This window comes from Nannobrachium achirus (genome assembly GCF_963921795.1).
Source record: "Nannobrachium achirus genome assembly, chromosome: 2".
NCBI classification, from domain to species: Eukaryota; Metazoa; Chordata; class Actinopteri; order Myctophiformes; family Myctophidae; genus Nannobrachium; species Nannobrachium achirus.
In genome coordinates this window covers 69,363,940-69,372,811 of record NC_137811.1, presented here as the reverse complement: position 1 = coordinate 69,372,811, position 8,872 = coordinate 69,363,940, and the positions used below count along the sequence as shown (strand labels likewise).

Here is an 8,872-nt window from a genome sequence, read left to right as displayed (position 1 = left end):
TCCCCCTATAATAAAGATACAAAGGACTGCCATGTCACAGACAATGGGAAGTGTGTGTGGCCTGTAGTGTCATGGGGGCCTGACCCCTTGACCCCTGGCTCCTGACCCTTTGGCCCCTGAGTGCAGGGTTCAAGAGCTCCGTGAAGTGCTTCCACTTGATCAGTGATTCTCAACTTGTTTTCCATTTCAGGGACCCCCACCCCCCAGGGAACCCACCCCCAAGTTTGACGTGCATTAGGCCTCCATTTGATGGAATTTATTTTAATCTCTGGGACCTAAATCTACACTATAAAGTCCTCAGTGTTAGTTTAACTCTGAGCGCGTACAAATGTATTTGTTCTCTCTTAGAGTTGCGTCCTTTAAGGGTCCATTGGACCGCTGGCCGGGGTCTCAACTTTGAGAAACGGTGCACTTGGTGATGTCTTGACAGGCGGTGACACTAAGGGCCCCCGGTGACACTAAGGGCCCCCGGCAGGTAAATAAAACTCTTGGGCGTCATGTCCCAGTGAAGTTTGCTTTCACGTTGCTCGACCGGGCAAGTGCTCAATTGAGAGGGAACGCAACAACCGTCCATAAACTGTCTAAGCACCTGAACGTGGACAGACCGCTCTGTCTTCTGGTCTGTGGAATGTAAAACACTGTTTACCTATAATGTGCCGTTTTCACTGTTGCTACACTTAAAAATTTAAAATAACAAGTGTGAACCCATACCCATTTTTTTTATCGCACAGCTCCAGAAAGTAAAACAAAAAGATGTGTTAAATTGAACAGTAATTCAAATTTGACCTATCATTTGGACGAGTTTGGGCAAGTGGGCATGACCTTTGGGCAAGTAGAACATGACCTTACTTACTTGCCTGACGGGCAAGTGCCAATGAGACCTTAGTGTCAACTGTCAACCCGTCTTGATGATATTTAAAGTTACAACATGATCTTTCCCCTCTGTCCGGATTCAGGGGAGACGGACGCCTCCTCCTGTGAGTCCTGTCTCTCTGTCTGTTATTGTTTGTAGCAATGTTTGTCCCTCTGTCAATTGCACTCCTCACTCAGTGGACACCTTATATGTAGGGCAGACAGTGAGCAGGGTGGAAGGCTTTTAGGTGGTGATAAGGTGTTACTCTTGAAACACTAGGTATGTTGGTTGGGGCAATATACTGTATATATATATATATATATTCCGTAGTATATTATGCTGGAGGGTGATGTGGTATAGGCCTAAATTACTTGTTGTACGTGTCAACGGTGTGTCTTATTGCATTTTGTACTGTATTGTATTGTGTGGTAAAATCTCGATATTTCTACGTCCCATTAGTTCGACTAAGGGTTAGGGTTAGGTTTAGGCATAGTTTTACTGAGGTTAGGGTTTGTCAAACAAATGTCTCGTCGCAATATCGACACGCTCCCGTACTGTGTATGCAGCTGCTGGTCATTGCCTCCATGACAACTATTGCTATTTTGTCTACCAAGGGAGACAAAATAAAGAATCCTTGAACCCTTGAACCTTGACTCAAACACTTCCTCAACATAATGCTACTGGTGGTCACTGGGAGCTGACTAGAACCTAGAGCCTGCTTTCTTCCAGTCATAGGAGGAGGTTTTATTTCTTGCCGCCGGTATGAATTTTCTCAAGGGGGAAAGTAAAAGTAAAAGTGTCTTGAGACAACGTGTGATTCAGCACTACAATAAATTTGAAATAACCAGTACAACCACAGTCTGCTACTGTTGGTCACTGGGAGCTGACCAGTACAACCACAGTCTTCTACTATTGGTCACTGGGAGCTGACCAGTACAACTACAGTCTTTTACTGATTAAGCTGTTTGTTTCTCGGCAGATGAATCTGCAAATGTGTTGATGCTGATGGGTAGATTAATTGGTAAGTGGTTGATGCTGATTGCTAGGTTAATTAGTAAATATTTTCTAGTGAGAAATCAATCAATTAACATTGCAAGTACAGTCTATATACATGCAAAAGTACATAATATCTGGAGTCTGGACATCATCTGGATATGAGACCACTGTTAAAGGAATACTTCACCCCCAAAATAACCTTCCCTATCAATTTCTCATCCGGTGAAGCCTTGAATTCTTGGAGAATCTGTGTTTTGTGTTTCATTCCATTGCAGTGAATTAAGAAAGCAAAAGGCAAAGACATTCTTGATTAATTGATGTTAAAAGGAGGCCATGGTGTAACAACCGAACAGAAACAGAAATACCAGAAATCCACACCTTTCACGCAGTAAATCCACGTGTCTAGTATCCAATAATATGCACAGTACCTCCAAAACACAGTAGGGATGCAACGATTAATCTATTAATCGTAATCGAATTGATTATTCAATTAGTTGCCAACTAATTTAATAATCATAATCGAATCGGCAACTAATCGCTGGAAGTTTTAGTAATACCGTGTAGGAATACAGGGTCAAGAACAAAGAATATGACTTGGATACAAAATTATTTTTAAATGACCTACAGTATTTGAAAAGAATACTGCTACCCTTTAGCCTGACACATGTGTAGCTATTATTTAATCAGTATGCAGTCAGAAAAAGGTATTTCGTTTTTGTCTTTTAGTAGCAACCTAATCGGCAGCTGAGCAAAATGTAATGAATTATGTATTTTTGAATGAATTATTCATCTTTAATGTACTCTTTGTTAGTTAAAACATGTCTAAAAGATTTCTGATGTCTAAGGTAATAGCTGAATAAGTGCCATAATCCGATTAATCGATTAATTGTTTAAATAATCGTCCGATTAATCGATTATGAAAATAATCGTTAGTTGCAGCCCTAAAACACAACATTTCTTGCTCAAACACTTCGGGCATGAACAGTTGATCCACGCATGATGGAGGAGGAGCGCACCTGGGCGAATGTCGGCCCGCTTTACAACCCGGTTCACACGCCCCCAGGCACATCAAATATCTTCTTGTGACAAAAAACAAAACTTTGCCAAAAATGCGACAAGAGATATCACAGCGTCATTAACGCCCAAAATCACACCAACAACAACATCGTCACAATGCCGGCACCTTCTGGTTGAGCAGCGAGTTCCGAGCACCGCCTGTTTACCATAGTAACCATGGTAACCAGGTAACACGTCCCTGGACGAGATAACGTGGCTGTGGCGTCGCACCGCAGGATTTTCATCACGTTCCTGGATGTGAGTGGCATCGGAAGTGTTAAGGTTAAGTTTACTAGGCATAGTTTCTGGGAGGTTAAGGTTAGGTTTAGGAATACATTTGGTGAGGTTAGGCTTTAGGGTTAGGGTTACGAATACGGTTTGTGAGGTTAGGCTTTAGGGTTAGGGTTACGAATACGGTTTGTGAGGTTAGGCTTTAGGTAGCGTGATCTAGTATGAGAGTGACGGCACTGGTGTCGACTCCCATTGCAAGAATGTTATGCAGAACTGCTCACCATTCTATCTCAATGTGATAGTTGCAATGATGGTTCTTGGTTCCATTGTTTGGAACTTCCTCATTGAGATCAAAGCGCGACATGACTCTCTTCTTCTACGTCTCTGGGGTTAAGGTTATAGGTTAGGTTAGGTTTAGGCACCACTTGGTGACACACCAAATGAAGAGGGATTCCCAATGGCACAGACGAGAAGTACAGACAACCCATTGGGGCGGCAGTGGCTCAGGGGTAGAGAAAACCGTCATTAGAACACAGTGTTCCCGAAAGGTTCCCAGTTCGATCCCGGGCTCCCCCAGAGTTAGTGTCGAAGAGTCCTTGAGCAAGACTCTGAACCCCTAGTTGCTCCCGGTGAGCAGGTTGGTGCCTTGCATGGTTTTCTCCGCCATCGGTGTATGAATGGGTGAATGTGATGCACAGTCTCTGTAATGCGCCTTGGATAAAGGCGCTATATAAATGCACCATTTACCGTTGCTGTTGAGGATATGGCAAGTTGTTGTTGTGATACAGAAACTAGTAAGTTAGTAGGAACTTGAAAGTATACTACTTGGTTCCATTGGTCCAAGATAGAACACAATCGATCGATTGATAATTAAAATAATGAAAATGCACGTGGGCCACAAACACCATTTTCCAGTTAGGGATGGGACGAAAAGCGATATTATCGTTTATCGAGATAAAAAACACTCACGATAATCATGATTGATCCGTCATGCACTGGGATCAATCACCTTTTATTTGCCGAGCTGCATATCCGGTAGGGGTGCAACGGTTCAGTCAGCCCACGGTTCAGTTCCAATCTCAGTTTTAGGCTCACAGTTTCGATTCGGTTTCGGTACAGGAACAAATGGGACAGGCCCATTCGGTTGTTTGCACCCCTAATATCCGGTACCATTTAAACCCTCTATTGGTAAAACGTACTTATAATATACGTACTTGTACTTGATAGTATTTTTGTTCACTCTCTATCAAATGTCTTTGCCAAAAAAATAGCCGATCTACAAGCTCACAGCGCGTCGGAATTGCGACGCGTTGTGAGCTTGTAGATGTGCTATTTATTGGCAAATGTTCCGCCACCAGGATAATGGTTTCTTTTGTCACAATAATCGGGATATGACATTTTCATATCCTCCCATCCCTATTTGCAGTGAGGCTGTAAACCACTGTTGCAAACAACCTATACATTTTAGCCGATAAATAGGTCAGGCTGTGGCAACAACAACATTGATTCATTTCCCATCTACAGCTGCTTGTTTAAAACCCATTCAGAACGGGTACACATTATTGTGTCTCATTATTTTATGCTTTAACTATTGAAAAATAGCAGATATACAAGCTCACAGCGCGGCACCGAGTGCCGCGCTGCGAGCTTGTAGATCTGCTATTTTTTGAAAAATCGTGAAAATTTGAATTTTGACCCTATTGATTCTATAAGTGTCTTTTGAATCCTTCAAAGATTTTTTGAAAAACCCATGTTTCTATGACAGCAATCTGGCCAGCCATCGTCAAAGAAAAGGTCCTTTTCACTTAACTGGAGCTCAGTTGTTCTGTTCTTGAGAGACTACTATGTCAGGGGTTCTCAAACCTTTTCATGTGAAGAACCCCCAAAATGATATTTATTTGGCCACGGACCCCATCTCAAAATATTTAGTTCCAAGGACCCCCAGAAGCAAAATTTGAGTTACCAACGTTCGCTTTGAAAATACATATATTCAAAGATTTGCACACATTTTCACAACTTTTTCAAAAATAGCGGATCTACAAGCTCGCAGTGTGGCACTCGGTGCCACGCTGTGAGCTTGTATATCTGCTATTTTTCTCTGGTTAAAGCATTCAATAATTCTAGGCCTGAATGGGTTAAAACGGGCTTACTTCCAATGCGCTCCACTCTGTTTCTTTACCTCGACAGCAGACAGCACCCTTTGACACATAGTGACAGCTGTCACTCAACTCATAACCTTGAATGCGCCCAATCTATTGCGTTTAGTGTGGTGGACTATGGTGTGAAGTGAGAGAGAAGATTTCGGATTGATTGATTGAATACTTCATGAACAAGTTTGGTTATGCTAAAAGGATAGGGGCATGTTTCCATTGTGATCCATTGTACCCAATTCATCAGTAATACATACAGTATAATAATACATAATATATAATGTACAAGTTTGTCTCAATAAAATGGGATATTGTGTAAAAAAAAAAAGAATTGGCAGCAGCAGATGCCATAGCATCCCAAATCATCACTGACTGCAGAAATATCACACAAGCAACTCTGACTTCAGAAGGTCGACATTTCTTTATTATAAATCCTCGTTTTGAGTGGTCTCTTTGATGTATGCTGTAAAAATCAAAATTAAAACAAAAAAGGTTTTGAATATTTCACTGCCTGTGCAATGAATGTATTATGAAAGTTCAATTTGTTTACAGAATTACAGAAAAATTATGATTTCTTTTTTAGACAAACCTGTATTCATTTATACTTATGTTTACTCGAGTCCACCACATACTGTACATCAGGGGTGCCCACACTTTTTTGACGTGAGATATACCTTTAAAATGACTAGCTCAACATGATCTACCCATCCAAAATGTTTTAGCTGAGGGCCCGAGGGGGGCTTTGGAATAGCAGCACTGGCGTTACATTTTAGACAAACACACTTACTGTAAGGGGGAAATAAATGGGAAATACTCTGGGAAATGTCTTCATCCCATTCTGTATGGAAGTGGTAGGTTTTGGGGTTCTTTGTAATGCTACTGACTCTTGAACAAAGCATTGCATTGGAGGTTTGCCTACTTTAGAAGCCATGAAGGGAGCTAACAGGCCCTTCTTGATGTCATATTGACATATTCTTTTTATATTTTAATTATATGTTTTTAGAGGCTTGTCAAGTTGTCATTTGGTCTACCTGCACACCCTTGGTGATCTACCGGTAGATCACGATCTACCTTTTGGGCACCCCTGTACATTATGTGTTGATGTGTCACTGTCTGGGACATACAGTATGTTCTCTTCATTGTACTTCATAATAACACTCAAGCATTTAAGTATGTGATGTTTCATGATGATTCACGTGGCCTGAATTACATTTTTATGTCATGTGTTATGTCATGTGTTACTGTATGTCATATATCACTTGTTTGTCAAACCTTTAATGTCAAGGACCCCCAAATTGACACACATTAGCCCACAGACCCCCATTTGAAAAGATAAGCCAGGGACCTCCGTAAAATAAAAGTTTTTTTTTACGGCTCTAGCAGTGATTTTCAACCATTTGAATTTCAGGGACACCCGGTTTTGACATGCATTAGTTTTAGGTTACAGACCCCAATTTATATTGTAAAATCTATATTAATTTACTCTCTGAGTTACATGCTTTTGGTTCATAATATAGTTATCATTTAGCTGGGGACCCCAGGGACTCCCTTGAGGGAGGACCCCCACTTTGAGAACCAACCTTTTCAGGCCGCGACCCCCCAAATAATCATATTTTAACTGGGGACCCCCCCCCCCCCCCCCCCCCACGATACGAGCACTAAGACTTGAGGCATTACATTATGTATAACACGGTTGGTTCTATTGTGAAAATAGCAGATCTACATGCTCACAACGCTGCGTTGTGAGCATGTAGTTCCGCTATTTTCACAATTTCTGCGTCTAATATTTGACAATTTGGCCAATGTTTACTTTGTCATTTTAGAGGTATTAAAAAGTCCTTTAAATTGTCACGGTAGAAATGAGCAAATACGCTCTGTACACTTAATGTTATTGTTGGTTTGTTTACGGTTAAGTGAGAAAACAATGTTGCACATTAAGTTAATCAACTGGGGACCCCCCAAAATAATTTAGAATACCCCCCCTGGGGGTCCCAACCCACAGGTTGAGAACCACTGACCTAGAAGAGGTCATGTTTTTTGCCCCCATCTGTCAGTCTCTGTCTGTCTGTCTGTCTGTCTGTCTGTCTGTCTGTCTGTCTGTCTGTCTGTCTGTCTGTCTGTCTGTCTGTCTGTCTGTCTGTCTGTCTGTCTGTCTGTCTGTCTGTCTGTCTGTCTGTCTGTTACCAGGCTGTCATGAGCAGTTATGATGTGTCAGAGAAGTTGGTCCTGGGCCAACGATGATGCCATTGTGACCAAAAGGGGGGCCGTGGCGGTGCAGTGGTGGGCGTGTCCTGTTACAAAAAAGACACAGCCAGTGCTGTCACGATGATGACATTCTACGTGACGACGAATTGTCACACAAATTATTGCGACGAGCGATTTAATTGTGGTTTTGTCGCTGAGTGAGCACTGGAGCAAGTGAATAGAAATTACATTTCTGTTTGGCTTTGAAGCTGCACAGATTAGATATTATGACAAATAACCTAAATATATAAAGGAATGATATGGTATATTTAATAACTTTATTCTATTTGCATTTATAGTGGAAATAGCTGATCTACAAGCTCACCACAGCCGACCACAGCTTGTAGATCGTCTATTTCCACTACTTTTTGAAAGTGTTTGAATATGAAAATTTCTCAACATGGAACGATTATGACGATTATGCAAAATAATTGCGATTACCTCAAAATAATTGCGATCAGACGATTATTTCAGGCCTAGGCACAGCTTGTTGTCTTGTTGACTTTTATCTCACGTATTGTCTCTTGTGTCTCGTTGCATTTTAGGCTGTACTGGTACGCAGCATATACTGTAAGACAGGGGTCTTCAACATGGGGTCCGGGACCCAGAGTTACTACAGGGGGTCCTCCAAATGTTTGAGTGATAGAAACCTTTTTTTCTCCTTTTTTATATTAACACTTGAACCCTAGAGTCCACAGAAAACTTTAGCCAAAAAAAGCAGATCTACAAGCTCTGCGAGGCGTTGTGAGCTTGTAGATCGGCTATTTTCGGCAAAGACCTTTGGTGTAGAAGGGGAAAAGAGCAGACAGTACAGAGTAAAAGGTCAAGTTTATTAAGTATTGACGTTCAAGTGGTTAAATATCTGAATACACAAATGGACATGAATCCAAAATACACTGATGATTGTGCTGTCAAACAATGAAACTATATGGAAACTATGATAAGGGGGTCCCTGCTTCATCTCTCTCTCAACTAAGGGGTCCTCGGCCTGAAAATGTTGAAGACCCCTGCTTTAAGATGTAGCAAACGTACTGTTGGAGCACGTTGTTGAGATGGTGTTGTGTGTACAGGCCTCCAGGTAGAACCTTGCCTCATGTCGTACGTATTCTCTGATATGATCTGAACTCCAGCAAGTGGTAGAATAAGAATGGCTCACATAATGTCAAGATTGCAGCTGGGATTATTTGTTTGGTTCAAACCAATACTTCAAAGATGCTCAATCTTTTTTCTTTTTTTCCTCCTTCATTTCAAGGACCCCTAGATGCAACAGACCCCACTTTTTATTTTATTTTTTATCTCTGGCACCCCAACAATGTAAAATCCTCAGTGTTTAAAGCCCTTT

At 41.5% G+C, this 8,872-nt stretch overlaps 1 pseudogene across 1 annotated transcript in view; it reads left to right on the top strand.

Annotated features, from left to right (window-relative positions):
• The first annotated feature begins 2,848 nt into the window (after window positions 1-2,848).
• The window catches only part of LOC308308343 (transcriptional repressor p66-beta-like), a 31,761-nt pseudogene continuing 25,737 nt past the window's right edge, over window positions 2,849-8,872 (top strand). The window contains exons 1-2 of the transcript XR_013963393.1: window positions 2,849-2,912; window positions 8,076-8,084. The product of XR_013963393.1 is annotated as a transcriptional repressor p66-beta-like (transcript). The remainder of the gene's footprint in view (window positions 2,913-8,075; window positions 8,085-8,872) is intronic.